We start from the raw sequence: 23,520 nt of genomic DNA, 5'->3' as shown, positions 1-23,520 counted from the left end.
TTCCATTTTTTTAATTGTTGAGATGTTAAGTAGGATTATGAAATTACTCACTTTTGAATTGACTTTCAGAAAGTGAATTTTCAAAATCAACTTTAAAATTTTAAGCCACAAAAGGTTTTTAAAGTTTTGTTTGTTGTTTGCTTGACTTGGGTCAGGTTCTATTCACAATGGCATAGATAAGCTGTATGGTTCATTCTGCTAATGAACCACAGTAAATTATCACTAATTTAACTAAAGTAAAAATGCTATTAGACAAGAATGACTATTTTCATGTATTTTGTCTCCCATCTCAAGGCTTAGCTCTACCCTATACTTAACAAAAGTTCAATATACATATGATCAATGAGGGAAAAAAAGATGGCCAAAGTAGGTTATTCAAATCTAGTTATTAAAATATAACAAGATGTATTGTCAAGGCTCAGGGAGAAAGCATGTTGGGGTCTTTGCAAAAGGGACAATGGAAGTTACACTTAATGACATGTAGAGAATTTTAAGAGAAATAATGGAGCAAAGGCTGGTCCTAGAGACAATATCCAAAAAAAGGATCATCAGATTCATTTGTAACATCAAGGCCAAGAAGTCCAATGTGACGGTGAAGAAACAAACAGCCAGAGATTAGGAATAGTTAAAATAGAGGCTGTCTGTTCATTCATTTATTCATAAGATTGGCAATAAGCCATGAAAAAAATAGGCCCTGTATAATCACTTTGTGTCATATCTGACGCTTTTGATCTAAGGCATGATGGGCAGGCAGCTGGAGCAGCTCTCTGGGGAGGTAGCTATGACAACCTTTAGAATCTACGTGTAGACAGCATGACTTAATTCTATGCCTATCAAATGTTGCATCCCAATAAAGAAGATGTGGTACATAAATAAAATGGAATACTACTCGGCCATAAAAAGAAATAAATAATGCCATTTGCAGAAACATGGATGCAACCAGAGATTATCATACTAAGTGAAGTAAGAAAGAAAGACAAATTCCATACAATATCACATACATGTGGAATCCAAACTATGGCACAAATGAACGTATCTAAAAAACAGAAATAGATTCACAGACCTAGAGAACTGACTTGTGATTATCAAGGGATGGGAGTGGGGCAGGGGAGGGAGACAGAGAGGGATGGACTGGGAGTTTGGGATTAGTAGATGCAACCTATTAATATTACATTTAGAATAGATAATTAACAAGCTCCTACTGTATAGCACCGGTAACCCTATCCAAGCTCCTGGGATAAACTGTAACAGAAGAGAATGTGTATATGTGTATAACTGAGTCACTTTGCTTTTCAGCAGAAATCAGCACAACATTGTAAATCAACTATAATAAAAAATAAAAGTTTTTTTTAAACCATGTTTCATCCCAAGGTACTTGACTCTGTTCTATCAAAAGTATCTAATAAACTAGGGTGTCTGAGCCTGGTGTTATTCAGTGTCCTGGCTCATTTGTACCAACTTCAAAGGCAGGGATAATCAAGGGAGCAATCAGAAGAGAATTTTTTTCAAAATGTACAATAAAAACTACAGAGATAAGTGTTACCTTGGTGAGTTTCAGGAAAAATAATTCACTTTTGAAAACCAAGTTTATCTTAAATACTAACGTTGGTAAGAAATAAAACATGTATCTTTAAAACTGGATGCTATAAATTTGATAGCTGGCCCTATCTGTGATAGAAAACAATAGAAAGAATGAGAGGCATATATAGAAAGAAATACGCCCAACCAGCTCAAAACCTGAATAGTTCTATGATATAGACCTAATGTGGCTTCCTGTTTTGTATCACAGATTTTTACAAAGAATTTCCAATTAAAATTTTAAAACAGTATTTTATAGATTTGACTTTGGATTAAATTATCTGGAAAAGTTAATCAATTACTAATTATATGCCAATTCACAAGATGGTTATAACTTTGCAGTACAGAGAACTCTGATCTTCTCTTTCACGATGTATTTATCCAATGAAAACTCTTTGGATGTCAAAAGATCTTGACTTGAGAACTATCTCCACCATTCGGGGGTGAGTGGATTTTAATAACTGTTTTTCTTTTTACAGAAAATGAGGAAAACTTAGTGTAGAAAATCTGAGGAATGTAAGACTGTTTGCAAAACAAAAACTTCTGCAGTTCTAATGCTATATTTATTTTTATATATTTTTCAAAATTTAAAATGCTTATAAATTCATTATTATTAATAAATTAATATAAAATTGGTGATATTTCAATATATTTGACCTACAAGTATGAACATTTAATACTGTTCAACAAGATACAGTAGACTTATTAGTTATATTAAGTGCAACATTTTCATCATCTGTGTCTAAGAGCTTGGGCACTATATTCCAAGACATCAGGTTTTAATTTGAGCTGTTCAGTGACTTGCTATACAACTTTGACAATTTTCTCTAAGATTTAGTTTCCTTATTCATAAAATGTGATAGAGATGGCCGTCACTTTGTAAGTCTTGTGAGGAATCTTAAAGGGATTAGGTAACCATTCCTTAGCACTGTACCTTGCATTCATTCATTCATTCACAAATGTCTGCTGAGCTCATTCTATGTCCCAGTCGCTGTACCAGGCAATGAGAAGCAAGGCTGATGCAGTTCCTGCTCAAATGAAGCTTCTGGTCTATTAAGGAAGGCGTTCAAAAGATTCTACAAAGTGACTGTCACCATAACAAGCATTAAAGTGTTAGGAGAAGACATAACTGGGGTATACATCTGGTCTGAAGTGACCCTGAGGATCGGCAACTGCTTTCCTGAGAAAAGAACATTTAACCCAGAACCTGAAGGAACAGTAGTCAAGCAAAGAGATGAACCAGAGGAATTGAGAGAGGGCCCTGAGATGGATAGAAGCTTTGTGCAGTGGAGTATTCAGGCTTGGGATTCAGAGAGATGTTTCTATAATTATAGTCATACATATTATGCCTTTGTATATCTTGCTATTATTCACATTATTAACCTGTGAACACTCCCTGTGTTATTAGAAAACATGATTTGTAATAGTTGTTTAGTGCTCATCATGAAGATAAACTTAACCGTTTTCCTATTAATCATCTGATTTAAGTTCCTTGTATTTTTTAAATAAATGCTAAGCTAAAGCTCATATTTACTTCAGATTATTTTCTAACAATGACATATCAGGTCAAAGGGAAAATATTGTCAGTGTTGCCAAAATTTAATTTCTTTAAAAGAGTAAACATTTATATTTTGAAAAGCAGCCATTCACTTGGTTTCCTTAACTTGACTCTTTGCTAACTTTAGTTTTGAGTCTTTAATAATATCTGTATAACAATAATACTAATAATAGGGTTGTGATAAACCATTGAGGTATTTCATATGAAAAGTGTCATCTGTATAGATAAGTGTACTTACTAAGAGGTTAGTTATTCTGTTCATCGGTGTTGTTAATTATTATTGGCCAAGTATATTAACACAGAAACAATCATTCTAAGCAACTATGACTAATAATACTTATTAAGATCTTCGACTATTTAATCCTGCAATAGATGTCATTAAGATAAAATTTTAACACAAATATCTGCTCTATACTTAGTTTAAAAAATATTACCTACTTTCTATTTAAATACAGTCACTTTCCTTAGTTTTAAAGAAAGTAGATCTATCATTGATAAACCCAGCTTTATATCAATGATATTGAACTTCAGTGAAAAGCTGCAGACTACTTGCTTTTTAGAGAGAATAAAAGAGGAGTGACCTGAACACTTTAGACTGTGAGGCCACTTGGTGAGATGCAGGGGGCAGTGTAACAAAAGCTGAGGAAGGAAATGGTTGAACTGAAAGTGTCTGAGCAGGGAGGGGCCTCGCACCAGCCAGAACTTTCGTGGGCAAAAGAGGTGGATAGTTTTAACAAGAGAACACCTCTGCTTACTCTGTTAACAAGACTGTTCAACGGAAAGGTGCTGAACTCTGAGCCATCAAAACCACTTCAAGAATTGCATTTGTGTTGGAAAGAGAAAATGAACTTGTTTTGACTAAGACAGAATTAGGGAAATTTGTATCTGTTCTAATCGAAATAAAGGAACAAATATTTTAATCAATTAACATACTATGCTAAAAACATAATCAATTTCATACTTATTTTAGTAAAATGTTAACATGATAAACAATTGAAATATTATCATTTTATCCTAACACATCATTTCAAATTTTGGGTTATAACTCAGCCTGTGCCTGTTTGGTTCACATGTCATTGAGTCAGAAGTGTTCCGTCATCCCTCCTGAATGCCCAGTCACTACTGAACACTCTGCTACTTAGTCAAAAACAGAAAAAATAAGCAGATTAAAATTATAACTAGAAAATGAAAAATCAGTTGGGAATAACTTCAAACAGGAAACAATAATAAAATGATGATCTAAATCTATTAGAAACACTGTCACTCTTACAGAGAAAATTAAAATATGAGCATTTCAAACTGTATAGTTTAAAATTCAAACATTTTTGATGGGAAACAGAAAGAATGATCACTAGCACAGCAATATCTAAAAGAATATAAACTTACCATCATTCTCATGTATTTAGTAAGCACATAAGGTGCTCAGAAAAAGCAGTGAAAAAGGAAAACAACTCTAATACATATCATTATCTCTTTCAAGATTAACACAAGAAGGTCACTTTAAACCCCTCCCAAATTTCCAGATGAGACTTTTGATTTCTTCTAGGCAAGTGGCTAATTTGTTTGCTCTTCAATAACTACAGTACAACTGTGAAATGTCCCTTAATCTCCTTCTTGTTCTGAAAGGCATTTATATAATACTGCAGAGCATCAAGTAGGGAATTCTGAGGTTGAGATTTTACCTTTGAAGGTACCCACTTACAATTTGATCATCTTGAAAATATTGTCACACTGCTCTTTGAGAGTCCAGTTTATTCTAGTTTTTAATCAATATCATAATGTAAGTCAAGTCTATATAAAAAGGGTGTCTGAACATGTCCAACAAGATTCACTAAATTTTACTCAAAAATTTAGTGATTTTATTCAAAAATTACATGAACAAAGGTGCAAGTAAACAGACTAGGTTCCTGTTAGGCAGTGAAAACATGAGTATGTGTGCGATTCATAGAAAGTGGATGGCACATATTTTTTGTTGTTCTGGCACTTTTTGGTTTTTATTTTTGGATGTTTCCAAAAATTAAAATTTTCATTAAAAATTCAGATGTACAATTTTTATCAAAACATAAATAATACTGAGCTTAAATTTCCCTGCGGACAGTCTCCAGGAAATCCCATTAAGGCTGTGTGCTGTGTGTGTGTGTTTAGTCATATCCGACTCTTTTGTCACTTCATGGACTGTAGCTCAGCAGGCTCCTCTCCATGGGATTTTTCAGGCAAGAATGCTGGAGTGGGTTGCCACTTCCCTCTCCAGGGGATCTTCCCGACTCAGGGATTGAATCCACCTGTCCGGTGTCTCCAGCGTTGCAGACGGATTCTTTACCTGTTGAGCCATAAGGCTATGCTCCCATAATAATGGCACATGTGCTCTCCAGAGGTGCTCTCTCATTGCGTCATTAGCTTCTACCCATCCCCCTACGCCAGCTAGTCCCTGTCGGAATTAGAGATGGCAACTCTTCAAATACATAAAAATCACGATATAATGAAGAACAGGTATATACCTCCATAACAATGTTAACATACTGTTACTGAAATTCCAAGGAAGGAGAGCTTTTCCTGGCTATCACAGAGACATCCATAGAGTTGGACCTTGAAGAAAGTGGAATTGTGACTGTGGAAAGGGGGCAGATGGGCATTCCCTCTGCAAAGGCCTGGAATGCAAGGCGGTGGTGGTCTGTATGTTTGATTCTAGAAGAGGAATTGAAACAAATGAATCATAAAAATGTTATAGGTAGGAGGAATTCCAGATGTAATCTAGTCCAGGGGCTTTTCAAATTTTTACCTTCTGGAAGTATTTTCCAAGCTAATTTCAAGCATAGGTAAAATACAAACCTTTTAGGAGACTTTAGGAGACTAAAGCACTCCTGATCTGTAGGACTTGGCAGAACATGGAAAATCAACAGCCTAACTCCATCCCCCATGAGAAAGGAGATCCAGAGAAATGAAGTAACTCACTCAAGCTCATTACAAGGTTTTGAGAACAAGAGTCCTTAACTTACTTTGCAGTGATATGTATAACTTGATGAATTACCTCAGCTATATTTTCTGGCAGGGTTCAAGAAAAATAAGATAAAATATTATTCAAATACCATACTTCAATATGAAAAAATTAATAATGATCGACAGTTTTTACATCCACCTGAATTTTGTTTTATTTCAAATCTACCTTTATAATCCACTCTTGATTTGATTGCTGAAAATGGTTTTTTAATATAAAACTGAAAATTAGAAAGAAGACCTATAGTTGCTTTCAAAGTACAGTCACAATGCAGGATTTGGCCTGTTTTGCTGTTTGAAATGTTCAACATTCATTCTAGGGGGCTCCATCATGGTTGCACAGGCTGAGTAATAAAAAATGTGGCACTGTGCTCAAAGAAGTAGAGATTATTTTCTCCAAATTTAAATTTAATTTCACTATACATATTTGACACTTATCAATTAACATAGGAAAGCACTGTGTTGTCATTAATTGTGGAAAATCACTTTTCATTATTTAGATTAATAAAGTAAAAATTGCCTTATATATTATGTAGATCAATGGACAGCAAGGAGATCAAACCAGTCAATCCTAAAGGAAATCAACCCTGAATATTCATTGGAAGGACTGATGCTGAAGCTGAAGCTTCAACACTCTGGCCACCTGATAAGAGCTAACTCATGAGAAAAGACCTGATGCTGGGAAAGATTAAGGACAGGGAGGAGAATGGGGAGACAGAGGATGAGATGGTTGATTGGCATCATTGAATTAATGGACATGAGTTTGAGCAAGCTCTAGGAGTTGGTGATGGACAGAGGAGCCTGCTGTGCTGCAGTCCACGGGGTTGCAAAGGGTCAGACAGGACTGAGTGACTGAACGACAAGGCAGTTAAACATGCATTCACTAGAAATGACACTGTTTTCAAATTCCACAGTATTTTTGCAAAAATAAAACTCTTATCTAAGCACGCACACACACAAAACTAAAAAGAATATTAGGAATTGAAAAGAGTATTTTTAATGTTTTTCAGTTTATTATAATATGTTCTTTTACATCTGCATCCATGATAGTTAAACAAATATAGACTATTTGTCATATTTTCTTCTGTTATCCAGCTTCTGAATCAAAATATTCATTGAACAAAAAAGTACTCATACACAGTACAACTATTTCTTTACACAAAACATACACATACCTAAAGTCATTAAAAACAAGTGATGGAACCTCGTTGATGACATAGGCTGGTACTAATTTTTAGACCAACCTTATCTCTATTATTTTTGTGCCATCAATAAATGTACAGCTCTAAACAATCTCCTTAAGTTCAAATTCTGGTTCCACCACTTGTATGACCTCAGGGAAATATACCCAAATTCTTTTTGCCTCTATCTCCCTCTGTATACAAAAGGAACAACATCCAAATATAACTGAGCAGTAAATATGTTAATACATGTGAACTGCTTAGTGTGGTGGCTGGCATCTTTAAAACAGCATGAGTTATTACTATTAGTCTGAAACTATAAACAATGAAAAATTCATACTTCTTTCAAAGGTTCTTCTTTCTGGATGTTTAGAAGAACATCCAGACAGTCTACATGAATTATAAAACTGTAAATGATGTAGATTAAAAAAAAAAATCTTAAATTCTTAAACCACCATACAATGTTGTTTTCCCCTCCTTGCTTTCTTAGAGGGGGAAAATCTGCTGAATTTCTGACACCTCTTGAAATATAATCTTTAGGTTATGCAATCCAGAATTGCATATCTGGATAAAAGAGACACAAAGTATCAGAAACTGCTGAACAGTCTCCACAGAAGAGACTACTAAAAAATTATCCTCTTCTAAAGACAGAGCACCTGATTCTATACAGTTTGCATTTGAAAACTGCATTATCAGTGAAATATGCAAGAAAAAAAAGGCTTGGCTTCATCTAAAGTAGCCTGCTTTTTAGATGCATGAATCTGCTGACTGTTCAAGGACAATCATTTCTACTTCTTTTAGGTAAAAACAATCATTTGCCTTCATTCATGAGAAAAGCTGTGAGATATAATCTAAGAGGTGGACTTATCTCCTAATAGGGGTTGTAGCTTGGAAAGAGACAATTTAGAGAGTTGCATTTGAAAGGAGAATATTGCACTTAACAGACACTGAGGGATAACTCTGCACTGTGCCTTTTGCAAGGCCTTTTTCTCATTTAATCCTAACCAGATTTTATACAGTGATGGGTTATTGTCCTCAGTTTTACAAATAAGAAAACAGACTCAAAAGGGTACAGTAACTTGAGGAAAGACATAGACTATTCACTATACTAAGATCCTAACCTAAATTTATTTGGTACCAAAATGGATTCTCATGTCACCACACCACATTTGGGAATCCTAGAGTCTAATAAGCCACATTCTTTAATTTTTAGAGTGAATTCATAGCTCCTGCATTCCCAGACTCAGCAGCCAGCTCTTACCTAGCTATGAGTTTCATTGTCTTCACTGAAAGAAACATATATGCTAGAAACTCTACTGTGTAAGACCTGGACTTTGGAATCCATACCACAACAAGTTTTAAAACCTTAGAATGCTTGGGGACGTCTCAGTGCAGCTCTAATATCCATGAATTCCTTAAAAGATTTTCATCCTTTGTCCTCAGAATCATTTGAATTTCAATATATATTTATGTAAACTCATGAACCATCAGAGTATCTTTTAATAATTTTTATAGCAGTGCAAATGGTGATACAAATCAAAATGCAAGGTCTAATAGAATCATGAACCCTCAGTTTGGTTTCATTTAACTTGGATATTGATCCTATTTTGAACATTAATATACTCAGAAAATTCTTTTTCTTTCTTGGATATCCATTGCCTTTCTGCCCCATGTACATTATGTTTCCAAATTCAGTCAAGTGGATTAACTGTTCTTCAATTTTTGCATATACAAAGAGACTTTACTTGAAGGATTTGATTCTAAATATATATAATGCAATAGGGCATCCCCTGGTGGCACAGTAATAAAAAACCCACCTGCCAATGCGTCTCAATGCAGGAGACGCAAGAGATGTGGGTTCGATCACTGGGTCGGGAAGATCCTCTGGAGGAGGAACCCACTCTGGTATTCCTGCCTGGGAAATCCCATGAACAGAGGAGCCTGACAGGCTACAGTCCATGGAATAGCAAAGAACTGCCCGTGACTGAGCAACTGAAAATTCACGTGGGCATACATAAAGAAATATACAATAGTAATAGTACTTCTCTTCACAGTGTGATTTTAACAAATGTTTTAGCACTGAAAGTCCCTGGTTCAAAAAATTAACCTAAAAATCCTTTCAAAATGTAATGGCTGGCTTTGACCTCAGGGAACATATGCATATATCAAGTCAGGTGGCTTCCTTTTCAATTTCAGGACAATCTAAAAAAACAAAATCTATAAGATTCTTGAAGTTTAACCTGGCAAACAGTTCTGTTTTACCTTACAAACTCTAGTAAAGGTGTTATCAGCAAAACTGACAAGATGTTGATAAAGCCAGTAGGGGGCTAATTAATTTTATAGCTAAATACAAAGTCTTTAATTTCATTTTGAAATAGTTAAGTCAAATTATCAAGCATTACATTAAATAAAACTTTTATGTTTAGTTTTCAAACTAAATCTGCTCATGAATATTAGAAATATTAATACTTTGGTGAAAAAAGTGAAAGTGTTAGTTGCTCAATCATGTTACTTGTAACACGCCACTTCTGTTATGTATTAATATTTTGGTGGGGGTCACTTACTCCTCGCCCATTATATTTCTGTGAAACTGAATTTGTCTCCTTATCTCAGGCCAGGAGAAGAGGTGAAGGGACTTAACTGGTAGGCAAATTTGGGAAGAATAATCAGGGGTGTATAGCCCCAATCATGCCCTCTTTTGGGGGGAGCAAGCTGCCTACAAGCTTCCATAGAGGGTCACACAGAAAGGAATTCCTACTATCTGAATTCTTGATAAACTATGACATGAATAAATTACAGTATATATAAAATAGCAAAGACATAATTTAAAAAATTATGCTTCAATATGTTATCTTCTCACAAATCCTAAAACACATAACCAGGTTAATTTTGCCAATGAGTTCAGCCTAACAAGTGTAAAAAATCCATAAGCCCAATATTGATGTTGATAGTAAGATATATACTCAAACTCAGAAGCTGAAAAATTTGCATTAGAAGCTAAAGGTAAATTAGAAAGTCTCACACAAAGTGCCAGCTACATATGCTTAACACATATTTTAGTTTCTATTCTACAATAAAAATTGTATTTCTACAGTTTATTGTAAATGAAAAATAAGACTGGGAACTGGGTATTACCTTCTTGGCACTTTATAATAAAAACAATAAATGAATAAATAAAAAACCTCATTGAAGCTGTAGGTTTCCAGTGCTCATCAATATAACTGATCCATGAGCCATTAGTGGGTCATAAAATAAGAAAGCTCAATAAAATAATCATAATCTCACATGTTTATTTAGCTCTGAGACTTAAATGATGGACCTTTGTACCTGACCATGCCTAGAGACAGTTTCATTATATATACACACACACAAATGCACACACAAACATGCTTATGCTCATGGTCTCTCTTTCTCTTAATTGTGTAAACTCACATACACACATGTTCATGGGATATCTATAAATACATCATAGCTTTTCTTTCATAAACAACAAAGGGCTTAGTTTTCTTTTAAAAATAAATGGTTTAATTTTTATGGATTTTATTAGTTTAATTTTATGGATTTAATTTTTAAATGGATGCTATTTAAATTATAATGTGTAATTCTTGACCTCTGAATTGCCTCTGAATGGCAGATAAACCCACATGAAAAAGAAAGATTCCTCTTAGATGAACACACTTTGACACTTTACAACTATATTTCTAGCACCTGAACTTGTTTCAACATTATCAAGTTCTTTTAAGTAGGTTTTCAGGACATGAAATCCAAGATTTTCATACGATAGTCTTCTTTCTAACTTCCTAACTGACACACAACTTGGTATATATAATTATAATTTCTCAAGTAACAGAAGAGTTTAAGACAAGTTGAAGGGGAATCAGGACATGCTTCTTACAAAGAAAATTAAATATGTTTACATACTTAATGATGTCTCTTTTTAGTAACACAAAATTAGTAGGCTAATGCCACATCATGATTTGAACTGTTTTCCCTAGCTAATCTTCAACTCATAAAAAGCAATGTTTATTGACTGTCTTTCTTCAAGTTTCTCTTATCCACAAGCAGTAACTGCTCCCATCCTTTCTGGTCTTAATCATTAGATTTCAGAAAAAAAGAATTATCTTCCTTCGCAGGTAATCTCTTTCACTAGAGTTTTGGTTCTTCTTTAGATTCATTTCTAATCCATATCTAGAAGCCTTCTCTGTTGACTCACCCTAGCTGACCACAAAGATTTTCATCTCCTCCCTACCTTCACAAAAACTTTGTAACTCTACTATCCTACCTTTTTGCTAATATTTTTTTTCTCAGATGGCAGTTCTAAGATATTGTTTACTATCTGAGTTCCATTTAATCATCACCCACTCACTCGTTTTTAACCTCTCTCCACTCTAGTCATGCCAAGAAACTTTTTCTTTACGGTTGTCATCAGTCAAGGCCACAATTTCCTTAGCCTGTGCTGACTTTTTTACATAGTCCTCAATCTGGTCTTTCCAATTCCAATTAAGTTTATTCTTATCTGACAGATTAATCTTTCTACTGTGTAGTTTGGTTAAATCTTCTTAATTTTGAGACAGTGGAGGACAGAAGATTCTTAATGATTTTTCAATAGCTACAGATTCAGGAATTGATGCTTTTGAACTGATCATGTTGGAGAAAACTCTTGAGAGTCCCTTGGACTACAAGGAGCTCAAACCAGTCAACCCTAAAGGAGATCAGCCTTCAACCCTGAATATTCATTGGAAGGACTGATGCTGAAGCTGAAACTCCAATACTTTGGCCACCTGATGCAAAGAGCTGACTCCATGGAAAAGACCCTGATGCTGGGGAAGATTGAAGGCGGGAGAAGAAGGGGATGACAGAGGATGAGATGGTTGGATGACATCACTGACTCTATGGACATGAGTTTGAGCAAGCTCTGGTGATTGGTAATGGACAGGGAAGCCTGGTGTGCTGCAGTCCATGGGGTTGCAAAGTGTCAGACACAACTGAGCAACTGAACTGAACTGAACTGAAAGAACCAGGTGTATATTTCTTCCCCTAAATAAGCTTTATCATGATTAACTATTCTTTTTTTTGAAACTTCAGAAGTGTTTATTTTTTTTCTCTCTTTTTTTTCCATTTATTTTTATTAGTTGGAGGCTAATTACTTTACAATATTGTAGTGGTTTTTGCCATACATTGACATGAATCAGTACTTCTGTTTAGCAAAACCATTAAAGCATTCACGTATTCTATAAAGCATTCACGTATCTGCCTCAAACTTTACCATCCCCTTTGTGTAAGACAGTATCTTTCAAACATCCTTAACTATGACCTACAGTGAGACATACATTTTAAGTTGTGACCAAGTATACACAAAATTATACACATGTATTTTATATCAGTATCACATAAATCTATACAATTTTCAGGACATACTGACACTCTATAAGTTTGAATAGGTAAATCATAATCCATTAAACTTATTTCATCACCCAGTAATGAAGTACAACCCACTGTTTAAACACCCTGGTCTAGATTGTCTAAATCTTTGCCCTTTTCCTAGATTTGATTCAATTGTATACTTCATTAAGCCATTCATTCATTCATTCCATTCAAGAAGACAAGTAGTAATCCCAGTTGGATGTCAGGCATTTCTGTGTGTACTGGGAACAAAATGACAATGAACAAACAAGTCCCCCCACCCCACCTCAGGGAGTTTGCCATGTCCACCCTCAAAGGATAACAAAGTATTTACCTATTCTAACCATTTCACAGCTGTATCATGCACCTTTATATTTCCTCATCTTTCATATCTAAATTCCATATCTACAAGTAGACAGTGATATCCTTCGAGAGAAGAATCTCAATTTTGCATGTTGCCTTCTGGACCATCACAAGGTAAGGGGAACCATACAGTAAGGGTAAAAAAACTACTAAGTTCAATCCTTAGCTCATCACTTACCAGTCTGCAAGTTCAGGCCAGTCACTCAACTTCTCTCAAATGCAGTTTTCTCATCTGTAAAATGAGAGGGTGGAGTCACATAAGCCGTTTTCAAATTTTACTGCACAAAATCTTCAGGACTCAGTGGAGATTCCAAAGCATGACAATAAAGGGTCTTTACTCAGAATAGAGGATCCCCATCTCCTGCCTCAAGTACAACTTACAACTTTGTTTTTAAAAGAGTCTTGATGCTTTAAAAGAAAAGTCAGTTTGCTAAGCCCCAAGATTTTGCAATCATGTGCTCATCTTGTCCATAGTTCAAGGAAGAATAAGGTAGGAAGAACAGAGGGACCGTAGGAGGAAGAGAAGAGAGAAGAGAAAATAGTTTTAATAGAGAGTAAACTACTACGTTTCAGGAATTATGTTAGGATTGGTATAAATGCTACCTTACTTTTCTGTATTCAACAATTTCACAAGGTAGGGATTTATTACGCCCCTTTTACACACAAGGAAAATGAAGTTCAGAAAGGTCAGATAACTTGATCAAGTACCTAATATAGAAACAGTGAGGCCAAAATCTATTCTTCCATCATTTCAAGTTTCCCTTAAAGGAAGCTAACACAGATATTACATTTGTTTTTTAAGTTTTTTAAAAATTTTCTTTAGATTTCACCTGACTGGATCCTCACAACTTTGAGGAATATACTTCAGCATTATCCTTATTTTGCCAGTTAGGAAATCATGCTTCAGAGGAATGAAAGTGATCTGCCTATAACTGAATTCAACAAGGGCGAAGATGGAATGAAATAGCTGAATTCATATTCTGTGCTCTTTCCATACACCAAATTGCCTCCTTTAAAAGAAACAGAAATAGGGAAACAATAAGAGGGAAGGAGGCAGAGAGGATGGGACAGGTGGAGAATTATAACAATTCCACTGCTTACTTACAATGGCTAGTGAATCAGATAATTTAATGGAAAGCACCTTGAAAAATCTGAATCACTGCATCAATGTGTCATCTTTATTAACTATTCATACAATGTGCATTAAAGATGACATTTTATATGTTGGTAAAACTCCATGTGGTAATTGCAAATATATAAGAGCTATGTAATGAATTAATTACTTAGACAATACAATAGAAACTCATATAAAAGAGGGACAATCTGACACTCTCAAGATTATGATACAAGAATTGGTTACCTATGCCGGCTTTCTGTTCATGATATACAGTCCATACTGGCAGTAGAATAATTCAAATTTTCAATTTTTCTTGGATTTCATCACAAACTCAATCAAAGCCTGAAAGTCAGTATTTTAATATCCTTGCACCATGTGAAAAATAATAGCATGCTCTACTACCTGAACTCTTAGAGCATTTTTTATTTTGATTGTCTTCCCATTATACTGAGACACTGTCAGGACTTTATCAGGAAGATCATCCAAACAAACTAGAGCATTATTAAGGTTCCAGCAGTGCAGTAACTCACTGAATGTATGAGTGATTAAAAGCCATACAGTTGTGACAAGGACCATAAGGAGATCAGACAAAGACGCTACATGTCTTTAAAAAGAAAAAAAAAAAAGGAGGACTAGAATGATTTAACCCCTTGTCTCTTCTACCAGTACTAAAGCTGCAGTATTAATTGATCAATATTTAAAGCCTTGTGTGACTGGATTCCTTAGAACAAACAATTTCCAAAGGTCAAAACAGGAAAATACAATTAGCACAGAATTACAGCATACCTACTGGCTTGTCGAGTTGCCAGCGTTCCAAAAATCATATTTAACATATAACATGATGCTCTGACATTAGTAAAACATTACTGCTTTTGTAATTTATCACTGACTACAGCTACACTTTTTTATTTCATTGGATTATTTGTACTTAGAAATATAGTCCCATTTCATTTGACATTCAGAAATCTATTCACTAAATACTTCCTACTTGCCAGACATTGCATTGTTCATGGGAAATACGGTGCAACTGAGAATAGATGCTCTTTGGAGGAATGAACAATTCAGGGTGAGAGAGAAAGAGCTAAACTAATTTTAAAAATAGAATATAATTGAAAAAATGCCTACGCCATATAGTTAAATAAACCAATCTTTAAAAACAAACATAGTACCAAAATGTTAACTGTATTTTCTTAAGCAGAGAACAGTGATTGTTATAGACTTTATTTTCTTCTTTACATTATATATGTCACTTCATTTTTATAAAGTCTTTTTTCTTAATACTTTTATAATCTAAAGTAAAGAATCCAAGAAAGAAATTCTTTAATGGATATTTGGGTAGAATGCTATGAAAACCCCAGAAGACCCGTGACTAAGTCAGGCAAAGCCTGGGGGCAGAAGTGACATCTAAACTGGTTCTGGAAGGTGAATTGGGGTTTACTAAGTGGAGGAGACAGTAGATGATGGTCAAGGACATGAGAGAATCATCTAGAAGGTTTGGAAGTCAGTATTCCACATAGTTTGAGTGGCAGATAGAGGAGAGGAGGTGGAAGCTGAAGGTTCCCCAGGTTAAGAGTTCAAATTCTAAAGAGTTGTATGTATGCAGATGCTGTCCTAGAAACCTACAGATTTCAGTCAGTGCAGAGTCAGGGTCCTAGCAGTTGAGGCCTCCAAATGTGGGACACTCTCAGATTCTTTTCTGTAAGGTGCTTTGGGCACCAAACATCTGTGAGGAAAAATTCTTGGTTAAAGATGAAAACTTCGAATGGAGTAAAAATGGAGTGAGGGGATTTGAAAGGTGCACTGAATTGGAACCAACAGGATCTGTTCACCAGGGATGCTAAGGAAGAAAAACTTGAAGGTCACAGAGAGATCTGGTGATGGGAAATTAAAGAGCAACATAATTAATATAAATGAAGAACTGATGAAATAACAGTGCATACTGAGGATAAGGTCTCTGAAGAATATTGGCTGGACGATTTGAAACACAGATCTTTTGTGTGTGTGTGTGTGGTTGTAACACAGATCTTATATTCATGAGACAGTCTGAAGACCTTTCCCATCTGATTTTCACCACTAAGATCCAACCAGTCCATCCTAAAGGAGATCAGTCCTGGGTGTTCATTGGAAGGACTGAAGCTGAAGCTGAAACTCCAATACTTTGGCCACCTCATGCAAAGAGTTGACCCATTGGAAAAGACCTCGATGCTGGGAGGGATTGGGGGCAGGAGGAGAGGGGACGACAGAGGATGAGATGGCTGGATGGCATCACCGACTAGATGGACATGAGTTTGAATAAACTCCGGGAGTTGGTGATGGACAGGGAGGCCTGGCGTGCTGCGATTCATGGGGTCACAAAGAGTTGGACACGACTGAGCGACTGAACTGAACTGAACCGAACTAAAGGTAAAGTGACTAAGTAAGGGCTTCCCTGGTGGCTCAGCAGTAAAGAATCCACCTGCCAAGACAGGAGACATGGGTTCAGTCTCTGGGTCGGGAAGATACCCTGGATAAGGAAATGGCAGCCCATTCCAGTATTCTTGCCTGGAAAATTACATGGTCAGAGAACATTGGCGGGCTACAGTCCACAGGGTTTACAAAAGAATCGGACAAGATTTAGTGACTAAACAACAACAAAAGAAAAGAAGTAACACTTTTAATCTTGTAAATGAAACTCTTTAAAATTTCGTGTGAAGTTTCTGATAACAGCAAAATAAACAAAAAGGTATATGCATCAAGAATACTTGTATTTCTATTCATATACTTTCTTCCTGATATAAACTGGATTATTGTCCCAATTATTGAGTTTCTTACACTAGGACTTCCACCCTGTGCTGTTCAATTTTATAGTGCCTCCCATTGTGGGGGAGATATACTTTCTCACCCCACTTATGTTGGACTTGGCCATGCAATTGCTTTGACTAATAGAATGTTAGTGGACATGGTGTAACAGAAACTTTAGCTGATGGCATGGCTTGGCTTGCTCTCTCCTGCACCTATGATCTGCCACAAAAAGAAAACACACCACTGCTCCTTCAGCCTGAACCTCAGGCCTGAAACCTAACCAGAAGCCTGAAGTGTAGACTTAACCCAAGGGAGCCTTGCCTAGATCAGCCACTTTACACCTCCGGGACTGTAAAAATATATAAAACATCAATAAGTCACTGAGCATTTTATGATTTTATACTGTAATAATAGCTGATTAGTACAGCTTTTCCTTTATCTCCAAGTAAAGAAAATGAAGGGTTTTTTTTTTTTCCTCCCATAATATTTTGGTAAGGACTCTGCCTCCAATGTAGGAGACCTGGATTCAATCCCTGGATCAGGAAGATCCCCTGGAGAAGGGAATGGCAACCTACTCTAGAATTCTTGTCTGGAAAATCCCATGGACGGAGGAGCCTGGTGGCCTATACAGTCCAAAATGTAGTTTGGACTGTAAATCATGTAAAATGTAAAATCATAATATACCTGTTAAGATACATATTATGTGAAATAATCCCATGCAGAAAACCCCAAAAGTTTGAAGATAATACCAGCAGATAAAGGGATATGTCATGTTCATGAATAAGATTACTCAATAAATCAGGGTTTTCACCTCTTTGCAAGTTAATCAACAAAGTTACAGCATTTCCAATTAAAATGCAAGCATGATATTTTTGTGAATATCAATAAGGTCATTCTAAGTATTTTTAAGTTCATTCTAAGTATATAGTATTGAAAAGAATAAGAGTAGCTAAGACAGTCTTGAAGATAATATCTTATTTGATTTTATGCACAAATGGTATTTTTTATAGTTTAAAAAATTAATATAAATTTAAAAATATAAATAATTACAGAACTAGAAAGAGACCTTACAGATTAAACATACAATAACCAAAACATAAAATGCACTGAAGACTAAAAAGTAAGCAACAAGATATTTTTTATGCAAAGATTAAAAGTGGAAAAGGAATAAAAAGATAAAATAAAAGACAAGAGATGAAAACTAATCTAGGACATCCAACTAATAGAGATGACAATGAGAAAATAAAGACAAAGAAATGGGAAAAAAGAAATCATCAAAGAAAAAACTAGAAAATATCTTCAGATTAAAACAAGACAATAAGTTTCAAAATTCAACAGGTCTATGGGGATTCAAATGCTATGAGTGAAAAAAAGGCCCACATCCATATCCTTTTGAAATTTTGGGATACTGCATTCTGAGACTGATAGAAAAACATGTAGAGCTTCACATGGGAAATTTTCAGGGAGAAAAAAAAAAAACCTCTGAGACTTTAAGGGGAAAAATTAAATAAGGATAAGGTAACAGCAAATTTATAGCAGGAAGCAAAACAAAACACAATTCAGGATAAAAATAAACCTGTAGGGAAAAGTTAAGGCCCAGATATAAAGCAAATGTAAATTTGGAATGATGTCAAGCAATGGACTTAAAAAATAGACAAAAAAGAGTCTCCACGGACATGGTGAACTTTTTCCCTAGTGTGTCCTAGGCTTCCTGGCACTGGCCTCTATCTAAGAACACAGCACACTAGTTGTGACTCGGCGTTACACAATGTTTGTGGAGTGCCGACACTGTTTAAAGGGCTTCCCTGATAGTTCAGTTGGTAAAGAATCCACCTGCAATGCAGAAGACCCTGGTTTGATTCCTGGGTGGGGAAGATCGTTAGAGAAGGGCTAGGCTAACCACTCCAGTATTCTTGGGCTTCCCTTGTGGCTCAGCTGCTAAAGAATCCACCTGCAATGCAGGAGGCCTGGGTTCAATCTCTGGGTTGGGAAGATCCCCTGGAGAAGGGAAAGGCTTCCCACTCCAGTATTCTGGCCTGAAGAATTCCAGGGTTGCAAAGAGTCAGGGAAGCCCAAGAATACTGGAGTGGGTAACCTATCCCTTCTCCAGCAGATCTTCCCCACCCAGGAATGGAATCGGGGTCTACCAACTGAGCTATCAAGGAAATTCAGAAAGACAGGACTAATCAACTTTCACTTTCAACACTGTTTACACATTTCCAACATTTAGTCAATATGTTTAAAAAAAAAAAAGACAGTCATAGAAAGAATAAAAACATAAACACCTTGACAATATAAAAGTTAAGCTGACTAAAAACATTAGCCTGAGGGGGAAGGAGAAGTGGAGGGCTGGGTAGAAAGTGAACAGTATAGATTTGCTGGGAAAAAAGAAATAAACGTTTACCTACATTATTTTGAGTTATAAATTAATTGATAGAAAAACAAAACTAAAAATATAAATGTCAAATATTGAGAGGAGGGACAAGGAAAGGTGGGGTAAGCAAAATGAGACAGATCCTCGTTTCACATCAGAAGTCAACAAAATCAGTTCAAAGTTGATGGTCATGTGATCAAGAATTGCAGAGTAGCAGTCCAGAGGAAAACAACTTAAAATCCACAGGTAGGAATTAACCTCTGAGAACATGATTAGAATGAGGGAATGATAAGGCAAAAACGGTACTGGCGTTATAACTCTCCTAAAACATGAGATTGTGATTTATCTTAATAAAACATTTTTAAAAGACTGACACATTTCCCCTGAAACTACTAGCTGTACACTAACAATAACAAACAATAAAGAAAACTTCACCTTAAATAACTAAGTACCTAAAATGGGATGAGGTAAAGCTATCATCAAGTTAATGAATTAATTCAAAATGCCCAAATTTAACATTACAGTAAAAAACAAAGCAGGCTTCAATACTAAAGAAAAAAGAGGGAATATTGAGCAGCAGCATATTATCTGTAGACCATCTACCAGCTAACTGTTTAAATAGGCTTCCGGTTGTTACAAGAGCTTCCCTGGTGGCTCAGATGGTAAAGAGTCTGCTTGCAATGCAGGAGACCTGGGTTCCATCCCAGAGTAGGGAAAATCCCCTGGAGAAGGAAATTGCAGCCCACTCCAGTATTCTTGCCTGGAGAAATCCATGGACAAAGGAGCCTGGCAGGCTACAGTCCTTGGGATCACAAAGAGCCAGACATGACTGACTAACACACACACACACACACACACACACACCCCGGTTGTTATAAGGATAAACTTTAGTATAATTTACCACCATACAATTCCAAAGAAATGGTACTAAGAGATTTGTCTCAGGTTGTACAGGTAGTCAATGATGGAGTAGGACTTTTTCTGAAATAAACCACTTCATTATATACTATATACATAGTACATAATATATACATATTACACACTGTCATCATTTTAGTGATCATTAATCTTGCTGATTAATATTTGGGGCTACTAAGTTATAATATCAAAGTATTAATTTCAAAATACTGCACAGTACATTTATCTAGATCTACTTTGGCTTCCATGGTAGGCAAGATAATGACCTTTTGAAGACACTCTAATCCCTGGAAGCTGTCTGATTACATTACCTTACGTGGCAGAGTGACTGCAGATGTGATGTGTGTTAGTTTTGCAGTCGTGCCCAACTTTGTGACCCCATGGACTGTAGCCCGCCAGGCTCCTCTGTCAATGGGATTTCCCAGGCAAGAATGCTGGAATGATTTGCCTTTCCCTCCTCCAGGGCATCTTTCAACCCAGGCATTGAACCCAGGTCTCCTGCACTGCAGGCAGATTCTTTACCATCTGAGCCACCAGGAAAGCCCTCATGAAGCAGAAATAATGAAGAATCTTTAAATAAGGAGATTATCCTAGATAATCTGGGTGGGCCCAATGTAGTTATAAGAGTTCTTTTTAAAAAAAATCCTTATTTTATATTGGAATGTAGCCAGTTAACAATGCTGTTTCAGGTGGACAACAAAGGGACTCAGCCATACATGTATCCATTCTCCCCCAAACTCCCCTCCCATCCAGGCTACCACCTAACACTGAGCAGAATTCCCTGTCCTATATAGCAGGACCTTGTTGGTTACCCACTCTAAATATAGCAGAGTGTACAGGTCGATCCCAAACTCCCTAAATATCCCTTCTCCCTATTCTTCCCCCCAGCAACCATAAGTTTGTTCTCTATGAGTCTGCTTCTATTTCATAAATTAGTGTATTTGTATCATTTCTTTTTAGATTCCACATATAAGGGATATCATATGGTATTTCTCCTTCTCTGTCTGACTTCATTCAGCATGACATTCTCTATGTGCATCCATTTTGCTTCAAATGGCATTATTTCATCTTTTTAATGCCAGAGTAATATTCCAAGAGTTATTAAAACATGGGACAGGGAGACAAGAGAGTCAGAAAAGAAGATGCAATGACAGGAATAAAGGTTAGATTTATGGGGTTCTTGGTTTTGAAGACGGAAGAAGGGGCCATGAGCCAAGGAATGGAGGAGGACCGTAGAAGCAGAAAAAGGCATGAGAATGTGTTCTCCCCTAGAGCCTCCAGAGGAATGCAGCCTTACTGACACCTCGAATCTAGTTCAATCCCTCATGGGACTTCTGACCTCCAGAGCTGTAAAATAATAAACCTGTGCTATGTCAAGCCACTCAGATTGTGGTAACTTGTTACAATAGAATTAAGAAGCTAATACAGAATCATCTCCAGAATCAGAAAAGATCTGGGCTTAAGCCTTGTCTCTGCTATGTGATTTTAAGCAAGATTCCTAACCTCTATAAACCTCTGGCTTCTTTATCTGCAAAGGTGAATTTATAAAATACACATATTCAGGCAAGTTTGGTGACTATTAATCTACAGTTAGAGTTCATTAAAATATTAGTATTAAGTACTAATTGTAGAAGAAAAAAGTAAATTTTTTAGAAAAAAATAGTTGATTGTTTTTTGCTTCCAAACCCCCAAAGTTAGCTAGCCAGTGAGTCTTCATAACATATTGTCTACGAGTTGAAATATGAAGAGGGAAAACTCCTCCAATATTGAAACCACTTCATGATTTGAGCTTATTCAGTCTACTCCTTTAATATCCAGCCTCTTTGGGGAAGAGGCAATATCCTTGACTAGCTATAAATTTATGAGTGTAGTTGTTTTTATGGCTCTGAATGTAATAGAACCTAAGTAAATACTGATAAGTTCTCTATTCTTCTGAGAAGTTTCCACCCACATAATATTGTCCTATCATTGGAAATCCCCACAGTTTTGATAAGAATGAAGGTAAGAACTCTTTTATATATAACACTTGTCAATTAGAATCAGAACAACATTCATCACTTTACTTGGAAAGGCTATGGGGTTTTTAAAAACCCACTTGAAGTCTATATAATGAAATTTTGCCCTTATTGTCTTTTGAGTGACTTCAGCTGGTTTGGGAGGTTAAGGCTGGTTTTCAAGTTTATTTTTTTCAAGCATCCTTTAACATGGTTTGCATTTATAGATTAAGTAGTAAACTGAATTAAAGGAAATAAGCATTTTCCATCACCACAATCTCCCCACGTAAATAGACTAAATTTGAAAACCACATTCATTTTCCAATATAAGGCTAGGTACTGTCTTCATGAACTAGGCCTATAGGGAACTATATTAACTCTTTCAAACCACTTAGTTACCAGTCATTTTCAGGAATTCACAGTGTTCCTGTGAATTGGAACACAGTGTTTTTAAAGAGATTTTTTTCTCAGATGCAATGTATTGATTTAACCTTTCCGTGTACAGGATCATAACATGGCACAAGTTAATTAGTATCCAGGAGACCTCACAAAGAGGTGAGTTCTCACTGAAAATCATGATCACTATAAAAAGTATAAAGTGTGACTGAGGAAAAATGATTACAGAATTCCCCCAATTTTTCATGGCATATGGTTTTTTAGCTGCAAGACACCACCTATGTCATCTGTAAAACAACTCTTTAGGGAACCATTATTGATATTGACCAAAAGATCTTTCAGATCTTACATGGTTATTTGGCTGCAGCTCTAAAAAAATTTCTGCTTTGGGTGTTTCTTTTCTAGAATGTGAGGATGAATTTCATATATCACCAAACAGAAAAGTCCCTGTATCCTGTATGAAGCCAACAGATGTTCAACAAATAGTTACAGAGTTTCATACACTTATGTGGCCATATACATGCAAACACACACACACACACGTTTACTAATTTAGAGATGGGGAACTTATTTTAGACTGCTAGCACTCTGAAGACAAGTGCCAGTCAATCCCATTATCAGTAGCTGGATCACTCCAATGGATTGGAGATGTTATAGACTGAATGTTCATGCTCCTGAAATTCAGATGTTGAAACCCTAATTTCTATAGAATGGTATTGACAGGCAAAATCTTTGGGAAGTTATTAGGTCATGAAGGTGTAATCCTTATGAATGGGATTAGAGCCCTTATAAGAAGAGGCCAGAAAGCTGGCTAGTTATCTTTCTGCCATGTAAGGATACAGCAAGAAGTCAGTTGTCTGAAA

At 35.9% G+C, this 23,520-nt stretch overlaps 1 protein-coding gene across 1 annotated transcript in view; it reads right to left on the bottom strand.

Moving 5' to 3' along the window:
• The window catches only part of HNF4G (hepatocyte nuclear factor 4 gamma), a 127,299-nt gene that overhangs the window by 65,059 nt on the left and 38,720 nt on the right, over positions 1-23,520 (bottom strand). Inside the window, exon 2 of the mRNA XM_043880431.1 lies at positions 13,256-13,309. The gene's annotated coding sequence lies outside the window, so the exon portion shown is untranslated. The remainder of the gene's footprint in view (positions 1-13,255; positions 13,310-23,520) is intronic.

The sequence above is a fragment of the Cervus elaphus genome, chromosome 21 (genome assembly GCF_910594005.1).
Source record: "Cervus elaphus chromosome 21, mCerEla1.1, whole genome shotgun sequence".
NCBI lineage: Eukaryota > Metazoa > Chordata > Mammalia > Artiodactyla > Cervidae > Cervus > Cervus elaphus.
Note: the sequence above shows the minus strand (reverse complement) of the source record. Positions and strands in the feature narration are given on the sequence as shown.